This window comes from Acinonyx jubatus, chromosome A2 (genome assembly GCF_027475565.1).
Source record: "Acinonyx jubatus isolate Ajub_Pintada_27869175 chromosome A2, VMU_Ajub_asm_v1.0, whole genome shotgun sequence".
In the NCBI taxonomy this organism is placed as follows: domain Eukaryota; kingdom Metazoa; phylum Chordata; class Mammalia; order Carnivora; family Felidae; genus Acinonyx; species Acinonyx jubatus.
In genome coordinates this window covers 107,091,831-107,109,631 of record NC_069383.1, presented here as the reverse complement: position 1 = coordinate 107,109,631, position 17,801 = coordinate 107,091,831, and the positions used below count along the sequence as shown (strand labels likewise).

General features: G+C 40.6%; 1 long non-coding RNA gene across 3 annotated transcripts in view; it reads left to right on the top strand.

Annotated features, from left to right (window-relative positions):
* LOC113596461 (uncharacterized) overlaps positions 1–17,347 on the top strand; it is a 42,501-nt gene extending 25,154 nt beyond the window's left edge. For all 3 annotated transcript variants that reach the window (XR_008296965.1, XR_003417203.2, XR_008296964.1), the window contains 2 exons: positions 11,355–11,637; positions 13,903–17,347. This is a non-coding gene — a long non-coding RNA (uncharacterized LOC113596461). The remainder of the gene's footprint in view (positions 1–11,354; positions 11,638–13,902) is intronic.
* The last annotated feature ends 454 nt before the right edge of the window (positions 17,348–17,801 follow it).

The window sequence follows — 17,801 nt, the reverse complement described above, 5'->3', positions numbered from 1 at the left end:
GTCCCAAAGCCATTTCCTTCCAAATAACCAGTCTCATTTAGGACAAAATTACTTTCTTCTACCCTCAACGAAACTGTATTTCCATTCCTTATATCTTTCTTATATACCTCCTATTTTCCTACATACAGTGTTGTTTTCTTGATTTTCATCAGTATTAAGTACATTCAGCAGAATTTTAACTCTTAGGAAACCTTAGTCTCCAGTGGAGGACTTAGTAACCAATTGAGAAGTGTTTACATCAGAATGTTTTTAGATGGTAAATTCATGAACCAATTAAGTACAAAGCATGTTTTTCAATAGGTCCAAATAGCCTTAATTTCTCAGCAATAAGAAGTTTAAAACACAAACCTATGTTCAGTAATCAATGCTTTAGCATTCCATCCTATTTGGAAAGTTTCAGGTTACCAAGGTCCTTGAAAGTTATCTTAACAATTACCCATGAAAACTTTGAGACAGTCAAAATTAACTATCATTAACAAATTGCAAAAGATAACATGAGCTTATTTGAACTTTGCCAATAACTTTAAAGCCAGGTCCAATAAACTTAAATTAGTTTAAACATCGCATATGTTTCACCTGCGTCCACCTAAAAGTCAATCAATTTTTCCCCATTGTCAGTTTTCATTTGGGGTGTCAGTGGAGATATCTGAACTGGGTGGTCCAAGGGGGGGTGCACTTTGCTCCTTGGCTTGGAGGGTGGGAGGAGGAACCAATGGTGCCTGAGACACTGGGGATGGTATAGGACCACACCCAAGTTGGTGCAGAAACATGAGGGGGAGGGGAAAGCAGAAGCAGCAACTGCTTGGGAATATTTCTTAAAATCCCTGTCCCGAGACAGACTAACCACAGTTGGCTCTAATTATAGCCATTAACCTGGGAAATGAGGAGAATCCCTCACATCTATTAAGCAGAAGAACAGGGAGAGTCAGTGTCCCCGTTTAGTCTTGTTCTATCTTGGCTAGACCAATAAGTTCCCCTTCTGGAGGTTCCTCCTGATTTTGGATTGGGCTTTGGGACTTTCCCTGGTTGGGACACTTATTCTTTTTAATGTCCTTTCCCCTTGCAGTAGGTTCATATTTATGGCCGCCTCAACCCCCTGCTCTGATCCTCCAGAGAGCCTCCTGACACTGGCAGATGTGGACCGGCATCTGGAGAGCGCCTGCACCTGGGCAAATTTGCAATCTGGCTAGTGGTCCTTGTGGAGGAGGGTTCTATGGCCCAGAAGGGGAGGAGAAATGGGAAGAGTTTCAAGCTCAGGGGAGGGGGAGGGAACCTAATGAGTCATGAAGAGGCAGAACATTAGGGGAGCAGTGGGTCACTTCTTTGGCTCCCTGGGTGAATCTTCAGATAAAGCAGCTAAAACCTTTGCCTGGCTCTCCTTGCTCCATCCTGACCCCACAATGCTCTCATGAGGCAGAGTCCCAAAGACAGAGGGACAGGGGCGCCCCCTCCAATGAGGAGACCAGCCAGATGCCTGCCTGGCCGTGTCCCTAAGGAACCCAGGCGATGCTCAGCCCCACAGGTCCCGGCCCCTGGGGACCCCAAGGGCGCCCGCCTGTGGAGCCACAGAATCTAACTCAGCAGGCAAGCTAGACTGAGTCGCACATACACACATACACACCAGAGGTTATTACATTCCCTCCCACAGAATCCCTACCTGTGAGACTTCTGAAGTCTTGGGGAGTGATCATATCGCCCTTCTACTCTTGCAAGTGGGCTTGATTAGATTGGTCCTCAGACTTACCAGTTCCGACGTCAGGTCCAGGTCCTCACCTGCCAAGTCTCCTCAAGTCCAGTGGAAATGGCGGAGTGAGGGCCGGCCCAAGGCAACCGAGAAGGAGACTGACAAAATTCAGGCAGGGCATGCACTCTTCCTTGTGATCCTTCATTCCATCACCACCTCGCCATTCTCCCAAACCGGTGGCAACAGTGGGCCAGTGCAGTTGGGTTTCCCTGTCAGGGAACCAAGTATGTTACAGAACCAGGCTGGAATGCTGGTGGAAAAACCAAGTGGCACTCGGAGATCGTGGTGGATTGGAGATTTATTTAACACTGGCGGGCTCAGAGGACACCATTTCTCCAAAGATCTGAGCCCCGAATGCAAGTGGAAGGGTAATTTATAGTTATCAGCCTCCATACTGGGGGGGTGGGTGTTATTTGGGCACAGCAAACAAAGGAAGAAACCGGAGGAGGGGTCTCTAAGGTAGAGACCAGAGCTTGTTTTTGCTCCATCAGCCATCTTTGGTGTACTTTATCCACTTCTCCAACACTATCAAGGATGGCATGAGAAATTACATAGAAATTATATCTGTGCTAAAAATAGGGTTGGAAGGATGTTTACATTTTATTAAATAAAACTACCCAGGATCTAGGACATTGATTTAAAAAAATTGTGTGTGTGTGTGTACACACTGGAAGAATATACATTGGATTTAGCATTAATTATTTGGGGGCAGTAACATTGTCAGTGATTTAACCTCCCTTATTTGTACCTTTTTGTGTTTTTTAAATTATATTTCTTATGAACATATTACTTTTTTGTTAAAAAAACCAATCACGTATTTATTTTTGAAAGGAGAGTACTTTGGGATGGTCCTTCAGGAGTAGAACAGATGGATTGTGGTTCTACAATTCAGCTTGGCTGAATGCAAGAATTTTCATGTCAGGTAAAAGACACCAGACCTGGAAAGAATACTTGGACTGTGACTTTATTGATCTAAATTGCAAAGCAAGCAAAACACTGTTGTTTAGGGCTGTACTCTTAGTTGGTAACACTAAATAAGGATGAAACAGAAAGTGAGGAGTGATCCTCTCCAGAGTTTGTACAGTCGCCCCGGTGATAAGGAATAAGGGTTATTGTTAGGGGCTCAGAGATTTTGGGAAGCTGCTAGTGTTCTGCTTCTTGGCCTTATTCCATAAGTAATTCATGAATTTTTTATTAAGATACAAATCACATGCCACAAAATTCGCCCCTTTGAAATGTATAATTCAGGAGAACAGAAGATTCATGTTCACACAAAGATCTGCATATAATAGCAAAAAAGTAAAAAAAAAAAAAAAAAAAAAGGTTCAATTGTCCATCACCTGATGAATGGATAAACCAAATATGTTCTGTCCATACAGTGGAATATTTTTTGGCCATAAAAAGAAATGAAGTATTCATGTAACAACATCGGTGAACCTTGAAAACATTATGCTAAGTGGTGTCTTATGTTTGTTTTTTAAAATTTGTTTTATTTATTTTTAAATTTAATTTTTTAAAATTTACATCCAAGTTAGCACATGGTGGAACAATTATTTCAGGAGTAGATTCCTTAATGCCCCTTACCCATTTAGCCCATCCCCCCTCCCACAACCCCTCCAGTAACCCTCTGTTTGTTCTCCATATTTAAGAGTCTATGTTTTGTCCCCCTCCCTGTTTTTTTTTTAATTTTTTTTAACGTTTATTTATTTTTGAGACAGAGACAGAGCATGAACAGGGGAGGGGCAGAGAGAGAGGGAGACACAGAATCTGAAACAGGCTCCAGGCTCTGAGCTGTCAGCACAGAGCCCAACGCGGGGCTCGAACTCACGGACCATGAGATCATGACCTGAGCCGAAGTCGGACGCTTAACCGACTGAGCCACCCAGGCGCCCCTCCCCCTCCCTGTTTTTATATTATTTTTGCTTCCCTTCCCTTGTGTTCATCTGTTCTGTGTCTTAAAGTCCTCATATTAGTGAAGTCATATGATATTTCTCTTTCTCTAATTTCGCTTAGCATAATATCCTCTAATTCCATCCATGTAGTTGCAAATGGCAAGATTTCATTCTTTTTTATTTCTGAGTAATACTCCATTGTGTATGTGTGTATGTGTGTATATATATATACCACATCTTCTTTATCCACTCATCCATCGATGGACATTTTGGCTCTTTCCATACTTTGGCTATTGTTGATGGTGCTGCTGTAAACATTGGCGTACATGTGCCCCTTTGAAACAGCATACCTGTACCCCTTGGATAAATACCTAGCGGTACAATTGCTGGGTCATAGGGTAGTTCTGTTTTTAATTTTTTGAGGAACCTTCATAGTGTTTTCCTGAGTGGCTTCAGCAGTTTGCATTCCCATCCACAGTGCAAAAGAGATCCTCTTTCTCTGCATCCTTGTCAACATCTTTTGTTGCCTGAGTTGTTCATGTTAGCCATTCTGACAGATGTGAGGTGGTATCTCATTGTGGTTTTGATCTGTATTTCCCTGATGATGAGTGATGTTGAGCATTTTTTCATATGTCGGTTGGCCATCTGTATATCTTCTTTGGAGAAGTGTCTATTCGTGTCTTCTGCCCATTTCTTCATGGGATTATTTGTTTTTTGGGTGTTGAGTTTGAGCAGTTCTTTATAGATTTTGGATACTAGCCCTTTATCTGATAATGGCACTTGCAAATATCTTCTCCCATTCCATCAGTTGCCTTTTAGTTTTGCTGATTATTTCCTTCACTGTGCAGAAGCTTTTTATTTTGATGAGGTCCCAGTAGTTCATTTTTGCTTTTGTTTCTCTTGCCTCCGGAGATGTGTTGAGGAAGAAGTTGCTGTGGCCAAGATCAATGAGGTTTTTGCCCACTTTCTCCTCTAGGATTTTGATGGCTTCATGTCTTATGCTTAGATCTTTCATCCATTTTGAGTTTATTTTTGTATATGGTGTAAGAAAGTGGTCCAGGTTCATTTTTCTGCATGTGGCTGTCCAGTTTTCCCAGCACCACTTGCTGAAGAGACTGTCTTTATTCCATTGGATATTCTTTCCTGCTTTGTCAAAGATTAGTTGACCATATGTTGGTGTACATTTCTGGATTCTGTATTCTGTTTCATTGATCTGAGTCTATTTTTGAGCCATCTTATGTGCTTTTGACTTGCATTTTTCTAACAACTGATGTTGAGCATCTTTTAATGTGCTTATTGTCCATTCAACTCCTTTGCCAGTTTTTAAATTGGATTTATTGTTGAATTATAAGTGTTCTTGATATAGCAGGATACTAGACCCTTTTCAGATTATATGGCAAATATTATCTCTGTTTCTATGGGTTGTCTTTTCACTTTATTAGTAGTGTCCCACAAAACTTAGATTTTGATAACATCCAATTTATTTAATTTTTCTTTAGTTGCTTTTACTTTAGATATTGTGTCTAAGAAACCATTACCTAATCCAAAGTCACTAAAACTTATACCTATATTTTCTTCTAAGTGTTTTGTAGCTTTTAGCTGTTAGGTTTAGGGCTTTGGACCATTTTGTGTTAGTTTTTGTATATGGTTTGAGGTAGGTGTCTAAACACATGATTTTGCATGTGGATATCCAGTTATTTTGGCACCATTGTTGAAGAGACTTTTCTCTTCCCATTAAATAGCCTTGGCATCCTGGCTGAAAATCAACTGAACACAGGTACATGGGTTTATTTATGGATTCTCAACTCTATTTCACTGATCTATATTTTGATTCTTATACCAGTACTATACTGTCTTGATTATTGTAGCTTTATAGTGAGTTTTGAAATCAGGAAGTGTATTCATTTTGTCAAGATTGTTTAAAATTCTGGCTCTTGCATTTCCACATGGATTTTAGGATTAGCTTGTCATTTTCTGTGAAGAAGATCAGTATAATTTTGATAGGAATTGCACTGGATTTGTAGATCAGTTTGAGAAATATCACCATCTTAACAATATAAGTCATTCAGTCCATGAGCACATGTTATCTTTTCATTTTGTTAGGTTGTTAAAAATTCCTTTCAACAGTGCTTTATAGTTTTCAGGGTAAAAGTTTTTACACATTTTTGTTACTTTTATCCTTAAGTATTTAATTCTTTTTGGTGCTATGGCAGATGCAATTGTTTTCTTAGTTTATTAGATTGTTCATTGCTAGTGTATTGTTCCTGTATCCTACACCCTTGCTGAACTTACTAGCTGTGTGTGTGTGTGTGTGTGTGTGTGTGTGTGTGTGTGTGTATTCCTTAGAATGTTCTATGTACGAGATATTGTCATCTGTAAACAGAGTTAGTTTTATTTCTTCCATTCCAGTTGGAATGACTTTTATTTCATTTTTTTGCCTAATTGTGCTGGTTAGGACTTCAAATACAATGCAATAGGATAGGAGTGGCAAAGGCCTAAAGTTAAGGGGGATGATTTCAAACTTTCACCATTAAGTTTGTTAACTGTGGGTTTCTTGTAGATAGCCTTTATCAGATTGAAATAATTCCCTTAAATTCCTAGTGATTTTTTTTAGTATTTTTATCGTGAAACAGTGTTGGATATTGCTGAATGCTTTTTCTGATCTATTGAGTGAATCATGTTTTTTTCCCCCCTCCATTCTATTAATATGGTGTAATACATTGATTTTCACGTATTGAACCAACTTTGCATTCCTGGGATAAATCCCACTTGGTCATCATATAAGCCTTTGTATATGCCGCATAAATCAGTTTGTTAGTATTTTGTTGATGGTTTTTATGTATGTATGCATAAGGCTCTTATATTGGTCTGTAGTTTTCTTAAGTTATCTTTGAGTTTGGTATCAGGCAAAACAGTTCTCAGAACAACTTGGGAAGTGTTCCCATGTCATCAGTTTCTTTGGGAGTGTATAAAGGATGGTGTTAATTCTTTTTTAAATGCTTGGTAAACTTCACCAGTGAAGCCATCTGGTCTTGGACTTTGTGGGAAATTTTTTGTATTGCTAATTCGATCTTTTAATTGTTATGGGTCTTTTAAATTTTTTATTTCTTCTTGAATTAGTTTGTTAGTGTGTTTCTAGGAAATCGTCCATTTCATCTAGATTTTCTAATGTGTTGCATACAATTGTTCATAGTATTCCTTCATAATTATTTTTATATTTGTCAGGTGAATGTGATAACCACGACACTACAGAAACAATTATTTTTATATTTGTAAGTTTGGAAGTAGTGTTCCCTCTTAAGTATTTACACCCTCTGTCTTTCTTGGTCAGTTTAGCTACAGGTTTGTGTATTTTTTTCAATCTTTCCAGAGACCCAACTGTTGGTTTTGTTGATTTTCTATATGGTTTTTCCATTCTCTATTCCATTTATTACCACTCTAATCTTTATTGCTTCCTACCCTCTACTTTTTTTGTGTTGGTTTAGTCTTCTTTTTCATTTTTCTTAAGATGAAAGATCAATTTAGTAATATAAGCTTTTCTCTTTTATTTTTGGCTTTTTCATATATAAATTTGAAACACTTTATTTCCAGCATCCCGTAAGTTTTGGTATGTTATATTTTCATTTTAATTCTCCTCAAATAATTTTATGATTCCCTTATGATTTCTTCTTTGACCCATTAATTATTTGGGTGTGTTGTTTACACAAATTTGTGGATTTTCTGAATTTTCTTTTGTTATTTATTTGTAATTTTATTACATTTTGTATGTTTTTTCTATGATGTGTGGTTTATCCTAATGAATGTTCTGTATACATTGATAAGAATGTGTATTCTGCTGTTGTTGGGTGGAATGGTGTATAGATGTATGATCTAATTTGTTTATAGTGTTCAAGTCTTCCCTTTTTTGTCCATCTTCTAATTGTTCAGTAGATTATTGAAAGTAGAGTGTTGAAGTCTTCTATTATTGAATTGTATTTCTCTCCCTTCAATTCTGTCAGGTTTTGCCTCATGTACTTTGGGGCTATATTGTTAGGTGTGTATAATTAGTATGTTTTTTGATAATATTGACCCATTTACCATTATCAAATGCCCTTCTTTATCTGTAATAACAATTTTGTTTTAATGTCTATTTTGCCTGATGCTAGGAAAGTCATTCCCACCCTCCCCCCTACCTTTTTTTTGGTTACTCTTTGCCTGGTATGTCTTTTAAAGCCTTTTTACTTTCAACCTATCCATTTATGTTTAGTATAATTACTGATAAGATAGGATTTCTATCTGCCATTTTGCCATTTGTTTCTATATCTTATGGTTTCTTTCTGTTCCTCTATCCTTCATTACTATCTTCTTTTGTATTAGATGTATATTTTCTAGTGTATTATTTTTATTCCATTGTTATTTTTAAAATATATATTTTTTAGTTATTTTTCTTAGTGATTGCTTTGAGGATTACAATTCCCACCTTAGATAACATTGCAATTTAAATTAATAGCAACTTGGGGCGCCTGGGTGGCTCAGTCGGTTGAGCGACCGGCTTCGGCTCAGGTCATGATCTCACGGTTTGTGAGTTTGAGCCCCGTGTCAGGCTCTGTGCTGCCAGCTCAGAGCCTGGAGCCTGGAGCCTGCTTCTGATTCTGTGTCTCCCTCTCTCTCTGACCCTCCCCCACTCATGCTCTGTCTCTCTCTGCCTCAGAAATAAACATTAAAAAAATTTTAAATTAATAGCAACTTAATGTTACTAATATATGAAACTTTGTTCCTATATAGCTCTGTGCTCTCCTTTGTGCTCCTCCTGTCATACAAATTACATTTTTATATATTCTGTACCCATATACAGTGATTTATAATTACTGAATTATGCAGTTGTCTTTAAATTGGATAAGAGAAAAAGGAGTTACTAACAACAGTGCATTTATACTTTCTTTTCTTTGGCTATTAAAAAAATTTTTTAAATGTTTATTTTTGAGAGATAGAGAGAGACAGAGCATGATTGGGGAAGGGGCAGAGAGAGGGAGACACAATCTGAAGCAAGCTCCAGGCTCTGAGTTGTCAGCACAGAGCCTGATGCAGGGCTTGAACTCACGAGCCGTGAGATCATGACCTGAGCTGCAGTCAGATGCTCAACTGACTGAACCACTCAGGTACCCCTATACTTTTTTTTTTTTAATTTGCCTATGTAGTTACCTTTGCCTAGTACTCTTTATATGAATTTACAGTACTATCTAGGTCTTTTCATTTCAGCCTCTTGGTCTTGGTCTTTCCTGTAGGGTAGTGCACACCAGTGGCACATTCTCTGGATTTTTGTTCATCTGGGAATCTCTTAATTTGTCCTTCATTTTTGAAGGATCCTTTTTCTGCTTATCAGAACTCTTGGTTGAAGTTCTTATTCCTTCAGCACTTGGAACATGTCATCCCACTGCCTCTGGCCTCCATGGATTCCAATGAAAAGTATGCTGTTAATCTTCCTGAGGAGTCCTTGTGCAAGAAGAGTCACCTCCCTGCTTTCAAGATTCTGTCTCTATCTTTGACTTTTGGCAGATTGATAATGATGTGTCTTGTGGTGGATCTCTTGTAATTTGTGTTCTTGTATTCTTGTGATTTGTTGAGCTTCTTGAATATGGAAGTTTGATCATAATTGGAAAGCTTTCACACATTATGTCTTCACACACAATATTATTTTGGACTCCTTTATTCTTTCGTCCTTTCTGAGACTCCCGTTATACATGCAGGCGTGCTTGATGCTGTCCCATGGGCCCTGAGGACTTATTCATTTTTCTTCATTCTGTTTTGTTTCTTTTCTTCAGATTGGATGGTTTCTGTTGACTTAGCTTTCAGTTCAGTGGTTCTTTATTCTCCCTGCTTAGATCAGCCATTGCACTCCTCTAGGGCCATTATATTTTATAACTCCAGAATTTTGAGTTAGTTCTTCTTTAAAATAGTTATCTCCTCCTTGATATTCTCCATTTTGGTTAGACTTCGTTTTTTTGTACTTTATTTAGTTCTTCAGGGATGGTTTAAGTTCTTTGAACATATTTAAAATAGCTGATTTCAGGTTTTCGTCTAGTTAGTCAATATTTGGGCTTCCTCAGCATATTTTTTATTAATTGCTTTTTCCCTATGCATATGTCATAGTATCATGTTTTCTTGCATGCCTATTTTTTGTTGAAAACTGGACGCTTAAAATTCTATAAGGTGACGACTCTGGAAATAAGGTTCTCCCACTTCTCAGGGATTCTTGTTATTGCTGCTTTCTGTAGCTGTTGTTGGTTTAGCGACTTTTCTAAGTGACTTCTTTGGTTTGTATTCTGTGTTGTACTTCGCCCCTGAGGACTCTGCTCTGTGGTAAGGCAATTCTTGGATAGAGATTTCCTTAAATGCCATGTGTGGAAGTGATGAGTCCCCCAGTCTTTGCCTGGAGGCTCTGTGTGCCTGTTGGGGCACACCTTCAGTACATAGTGCTGTCATTCACCGCCCTGCCTTAGCCTTCATGGTGTGCTTATGCAGAGCCTCCAGATCAGCTGGGGGGTTACAGTTTCAAGCTTTCTCAGCTATTTCCTGAGCATATGCCCAGATCACTATGAGTGGCCTTCTAGATTCCCAGGAATTTTTAGGAACTTTTCAAAATTTAGGCATCTCATTCCCCAGCTTTTCCTTTTAGGCTTTTGGTTTGCATATTATTTACCTCAGCTATTACCCACTGCTTTAGGCAGTTGTGAAGTGCCTGTGATTGTTTTCCACAAATGTCCCCCAGGGAAAAGGCTTTTTACACGAAGTGAATTTTATAAGTCAGGTGAGGGGCGCCTGGGTGGCTAAGTTGGTTAAGCTGCTGACCTGGGCTCAGGTCATGATCTCACTCATGGGTTCGAGCCCAGTGTCAAGTGCTGTGCTGACATCTCGGAGCCTGGAGCCTGCTTCAGATTCTGTCTCCCTCTCTCTGTGCCTCCCCCCATTCGTACTCTGTCTCTGAAAAATAAATAAATGTTAAAAATAAAAAAAAAATAAGTCAGGTGAAATACAGATAGACTGTAAGTGACATTTTCCGGTGAACCACCTGATAGGTCAAATGATGACAGTTCTTTGAGAATGAGGCTTTGAAGGAGCTCCAGCCCATTCTGCTCTCTCCAGGATATTGGTTTTTAAGGGTGCTGCAGAGCCACAGAGCAGGGGTGGGACTGAGGCACAGTAAAAACATCACAAACACCATGGATACTACAATGTGGCTGTTATTGCTGAGGATTCAGCATTTTTTTATTGAGTAAATACTCCTGCATTGCTCCAAGCCTTTGGTGAATTTCCAGAGTTCTGAAAAGTGGGTTCTGACATTTTTTGCCAGCTATCTTGTTCTTCTCTGGAGGAAAGAATTTTCAGAGTTCCCTATACCACCAGTTTTGCTGACTCTAATTCATAAATATTTAGCGCTCTCTTCTTTGATATGTTATTTTTCTCAAACCTGTGCATATTAAATAAAAACTGTTTGAATTGAGGTTGCAGGAGACCGTGTGGAGCAGTCCCTGAGCAAGGGACTATTTTTTTTTAATATAATTTACTGTCAAATTGGTTTCTATATAACACCCAGTGCTCATCCCAACACATGAAGGGGCTATTGATTGGGTAGAATGATGCCAGCCTCTGCTGGACAGAAGGGCCTGAGGGCTTAAAGGGTGTCAGCTGTATGGCAGTCAGGAACTGCTGATCAGCCGTTGTTGCTTTGTGTCTCCCAGGTTAAGGCTGCCAGGGGTTCAGCTCTGCTCACATGGATGGGACAGAGATCTGACAGCAGAGGCCAGAGGACCTGGCTCTGCCACATGCCTTCAGCCCTGGAAGACTGGAGCCTCAGATGATGGACCTATGAGTGTGTCTGAGAGCCACAGGGTGGTCCCTGAACCACTGGGGTCTGAGTTCAGCAGGGAGACTGCCTTGTCCCTTGGCCTTCAGGTGATGGTGCCCTTCATGTTTGCAGGACCGGGACTATCCAGGGCTGGTGTGCTTTTGAACTATTTCCAGGTAAGAGGGAAATAAATGGGAATGGTGGTGTCAGGGGCACTGTTGAATGCCATCCCTGAAGAGTAGGCCTCTACACTTTGAATCCAGCTTGAGGGACAAGGGACAGGACGTCCTCTTCTTAAATATCATTTTTCTACAAATTGAGTAAGATTCTTTTAGTTACTGGTGACAGGGACTAAATTTAACCCAGGTTAAGCTTAAAAAAAGACAATTTATTAGCTCATATAATTGAAATATGTAAGGGGTTAGATTTCAGGCATGGCATGATCCAGGTGCTTAAATGATTAACAGGATGCTGGCTTTTTCTCTGTCACTCATCTATCATTTATTTTCAGGTAGGATTCTATACCTAGAGGGGAAGATGGCCCTTGGCATTTAATTTCAACTTATTACATGCGTTCTTAGAAAAAAGAGAGATTTCTTTGTCAATGTCCACATCAGCCTCTAAAAATTGATCCTAATGTCAGGTCTACTCCTGTTCCAGTTCCTGTTCCCTGAGGGAGAACATTCTCTGTTTGGCTCACCTAACTTACATTGTCATCACTCTTGGAGGGGAGGCAGGGCACCTTGATTTGCAGCCCTACCAGAATTCCACAGAGTGAGGAACTGGGAGTTACCTATCAGACAAAGAAGTTGCCAGTGTACCCTGACTTTCCTGTTCTTCTACTGTCATTACTTTCATTGGTGTGGTCTTCAGAGGTTCTTCCTGGAAAGGCATAGTCCCTAAGAATATTCTAATTCATAACTGGCTAGATCTGTCCTATTAGTTAGCAGTCAGCAGAGAACAAAGGCTTTCTAGAGTGAGGCAGGCTGGGAGAAGCAGGGCTGATGTGTGTGACAGTTCCTGGCCTGTGCCACACTCAGTGCTCCACAGTGTCTGTGCCTGGTAACCTAGGCCCTACCCCTGATGAATTTAAGTCCCAGTTCTACTACTTAGCAGTAAGTCTGGTGATTTAAATTTTTTTTAAGTATTTTTTAAGTTGATTTATTTATTTTGAGTGTGAGAAACAGCAAGTGCGGGAGAGGCGGGGGTGGGGGGGGGGAGAGAATCCCAAGCAGGCTCCACACTGTCAGTGTAGAATCCAATGTGGGGCTCAAACCCGTGAACCATGAGATCATGACCTGAGCTGAAATCAAGAGTTGGATGCTTAACTGACTGAGCCAACTATCCCTAAATTTTTTTTAATGCTTTTTTTTTTCATTTTAGGGAGAGAGTGTGAGCAGGGGAGGGGCAGAAAGAGGGAGACACAGAATCCAAAGCAGTCTCCAGGCTCTGAGCTGTCAGCACAGAGCCTGTTGTGGGGCTCAAACTCGCGCACCACAAGATCATGACCTGAGCTGAAGTCGGACGCTTAACAGACTGAGCCACCCAGCCGCCCCTAAATTCTTTTTAAACCAACACTAAAATCAAGAGATTTCATGTAAAAGTCTGAATTTCTGTTTTCTGTTGAAAACTTGGCAACTCTCACAGCATTGGCCCCACTTCCTCTCATGGCACAGTGGGTGGTTGCAGCTGCCTCTAGGTGGCCACGTTCTCTGGTTTGCCACAGTCCCCACCATCCCACTGCATTCTGTCACCTGCTTGGCCCTGCCCCAGTCTGGAGTTCTCAAAGACCCTTCCAGTACCCAGCTGTCTAGTTCCTCATGATGTCACAGCACCAGTGACCACCAGCTCACTCCCAGAATCCACCTGGACCTTGCCCGGCCCCAGGATGGCTGTCTCTTAAACCAGAGCCCCTATCCCAGTCTGATTCAGTCCCTGCCTGCAAGTTTGGTCTCTCTCTGCCCTCCAGACCCTAGTCCTCTCCTTTTTCTTGGTGACCTAGTCCACATCTTTCGTGACATGGTCAGTCAGCACTGTGGTAGCCTCAAGAGCACCTCAGTGTCCCAGCCTCTTTGCTGCCCTACTTACTTCAGGTGCTGTTCCCTGCAGTCCATTCTCAATGCCACTGATTTGCAAGATGCCTATTTTATTGAGTGTTCTCAGTATGGTGTCACTGAGGCATGTAACCTCTATACACACACACATACCTCACACTTCTATATTTGTATATACATGCATATATATCAACCCCCTAAGCATACACATATTTGTTTAGAATGTACACACACAGGCTTATAAATTATATAGGGAGAGGCAGTACAATAGTGAAATGAATTGCTTGAGAGCGCAGAGTCTAAAGCTAGTCTCACTGGGTTTGAGTCCAACCTTTGTCACTTACACAAGTTGTTCTTTTTCCCCCTGTTTTCTAATCTGTAAATTAGAATTGAGAGGACCTGGAAAGATGGCAGCTTAGGAGGACACTGGGCTCACCTCGTCCTGCTGATCACTTAGATTCCACCCGCATCTGCCTAATAACCCAGAAAACCACCAGAAGACTAGCAGAATGGACTCTCCGGAGCCAAGTGTAGACAAGAGGCCCGTGGAAGAGGGTAGGAAAGGTGGAGAGGCAGTGCCTGCTACACGGACTGGTGGGAGGGAGCCGAGGTCGTGGAGGGGCAGCCTGCTGGGCAAGGCAGAGCCCCTTGCAAAAGCAGAGGGGCCAGACTCCATGGGTTCTGACAGCCAGTGGGACTTAACATCTGGAATGTTAAAAGTAAACAGCTCTGCTCTTGGAGAGCAAGGAGGGCAAGAAGACGCTGGGAGGGAGAGTTGTTGAGCCCCGGAAGACAGAGTTCAGCTCAGTGGGGGAACAAAGGTGCTGGCAAGCGCCATCTCCCTCTCCCATCCCCCAGCCAAAATTCCAAAGGGAGCCGGCTACCATCACCGAACTTGCTTGCACCACGCAAACGCCCAATGCTGTGCTTCTGTGGATCCATCCCTCCAATGGGTCTGCCTCCCTCCCAGTGCTGCAGCGCCCCTCCTGCAAGCGACCACTGATGGCAAAGTGAGCTAAGCCTGCCACTCCCACCCCTGTGCACGTTGCGGATCAACCCCAGCTAATATGCCAGATTCCATCCAAGCAACACCACAAGCCTGGCAGTGTGTAGGTAGCCCAGACAGGGGCCACACCACTCCACAGTTAGTCCTGCCCCTGGGGGAGGGGAAGATAAGGTACATACCAGTCTGACTGTGGCCCCAGTGGTGGGCTGGGGACAGACATCGGGTCTGACTGTGGCCTGCCCACCAACACAAGTAACTCCAGACAGCACAGGGGAAGTGTCCTGCAGTTTGGAGCCACTGGAGGAACTACCCAAAATGACAAAATGGAAGAATTCTCCTCAAAAGAAACTCCAGGAAGTAGTGACAGCTAACAAATTGATCAAAAATGATTTAAGCAATATAACAGAACAAGAATTTAGAATAATAGTCATAAAATTAATTGCTGGGCTTGAAGAAAGCATAGAGGACAGCAGAGAATCTATCGCTACAGAGATCAAGAGACTAAGAAATAGTCATGAGGAGTTAAAAATGGTATAAATTAGGTGCAAAATAAAATGTAGCTGGCCATAGCATGGATTGAAGAGGCAGAGGAGAGAATAGGTGAATTAGAAGATAAAATTATGGAAAAAGAGGAAGCTGAGAAAAAGATAAAAAAAATCCAGGAGTATGAGGGGAGAATGAGAGAACTAAGTGATGCAATCAAATGGAAAAATATCCATATCATACAAATTCCAGAAGAAGAAGACAGAAAGCGGCTGAAGGTGTACTTGAACAAATCATAGCTGAGAACTTTCCTGATCTGGGGAAGGAAAAAGGCATTGAAATCCAAGAAGCACAGAGAACTCCCTTCAGACGTAACTTGAATCGATATTCTGCACGACATATCATAGTGAAACCGGCAAAATTCAAGGATAAAGAGACAATTCTGAAAGCAGATAGGGATAAACAGGCTGTAACTTACAAAGGTAGACACATAAGAGTAGTGGCAGACCTATCTACTGAAACTTAGGCCAGAAAGGAATGGCAGGAAATCTTCAATGTGATGAACAGAAAAAAGTATGCAGCCAAGAATCCTTTATCCAGCAAGCCTGTCATTCAGAAAAGAAGAAGAGATAAATGTTTTCCCAAACAAACAAAAACTTAAGGAATTCATCACCACTAAACCAGCCCTACAAGAGATCCTAAGGGGGAGTACCAGAGACATCACTACAAGCATGAAACCTATAGACATCACAATAACTCTAAACCCATATCTTTCAATAATAACAGTGAATGTAAATGGACTAAATGCCCTAACCAAAAGACATAAGGTATCAGAATTGATAAAAAACAAACAAACAAACAAACAAGACCCATCTATTTGCTGTCTACAAGAGACTCATTTTAGACCTGAGGACACCTGCAGATTGAAAGTGAGGGGATGGAGAACTATCTATCATGCTACTGGAAGTCAAAAGAAAGCTGGAGTAGCCATACTTATATCAGACAAACTAGACTTTAAGTTAGAGGCTGTAACAAGAGATTAAGAAGGGCATTATATAATAATTACAGGGCCTAGCCATCAGGAAGAGCTAACAATTATAAATGTCCACGTGCCGAATACGGGAGCCCCCAAATATATAAAATAATTAGTCACAAACATAAGCAACCTTATTGATAATTGCAGGGGACTTTAATACCCCACTTACAATAATGCATAGATCATCTAGACACAGAATAAAGAAACAAGGGCCCTGAATAATACATTGAATCAGATGGACTTGACAGATATATTTAGAACACTGCATCCCAAAGCAACAGAATATACTTCTCGATTGCACATGGAACATTCTCCAAGATAGATCACATACTGGGTCACAAAACAGCCCTTACTAAGTATAAAAGAATTGAGATCATACCATGCACACTTTCAGACCACAAGGCTATGAAACTTGAAATCAACCACAGGAAAAAGTCTGGAAAACCTCCAAATGCATGGAGGTTAAAGGACATCCTACTAAATAACGAATGGGTCAACCAGACAATTAGAGAAGAAATTTAAAAATATATGGAAACAAATGAAAATGAAACCACAACAATCCAAACCCTTTGGGATGCAGCAAAGGCAGTCCTGAGAGGAAAATACATTGCAATCCAGGCCTTTCTCAAGAAACACGAAAAATCCCAAATAAGAAATCTAACAGCACACCTAAAAGAACTAGAAGCAGAACAGCAAAGAAACTGCAAACCCAGAAGAAGAGAAATAATAAAGATCAGAGCACAAATAAACAATATAGAATTCAAAACAAAACAAAACAAAACAAAAACCCCACAGGAACAGATCAATGAAACTGAGTTGGTTTTTGAAAAAATAAACAAAATTGATAAACCTCTAGCCAGGCTTCTCAGAGAGAAAAGAGAGAGGATCCAAATAGATAAAATCACAAATAAAAAATGGATTTATTACAACCAATCCCTCAGAAATACAACCAATTATCAGGGAATACTATGAAAAACTATATATCAACAAACTGGACAAACTGGAAGAAATGGACAAATTCCTAAACACCCACACCACGCACTACCGAAACTCAAACAGGAAGAAATAGAAAATATGAACAGACCCATAACTAGTGAAGAAATTGAATCAGTTATCAAAACTCTTCCAACAAATAAGAGTCCTGGACCAGATGGCTTCCCAGAGGAATTCAACAAGACATTTAAAGCAAAGTTAATACTTATCCTTCTCAAGCTATTCCAAAAAATAGAAATGGAAGGAAAATGTCTAGACTCCATGTAAAAAGCCAGCATTACTATGATACCCAAATACCAGACAGAGACCCAACAAAAAAGGAGAACTACAGGCCAATGACCCTGATGAACATGGATGCAAAAATGTTCAACAAGATACCAGGAAATAAAATTCAGTAGCATATAAAAAGAATTATTCATCATGATCAAGTGGGATTCATTCCTGGGCTGCAGGGCTGGTTCAATATTCACAAATCATTCAATGTGATATATCACATTAATAAAAGAAAACCATATGATCCTGTCAATCAATGCAGAAAAAGCATTTGACAAAATACAGCATCCTTTCTTAATAAAGACCCTCAAGAAAATCAGGACAGAAGGAACATACTTAAACATCTTAAAAGCCATTTATGAAAAGCCCACAGTTAATATCATCCTTCATGTGGAAAAACAGAGCTTTCCCCTGAGATCAGGAACACGACAGGAAAGGCCACTCTCCCTGCTATTGTTTAACATAGTGTTGGAAGTCCTAGGATCAACAGACAAC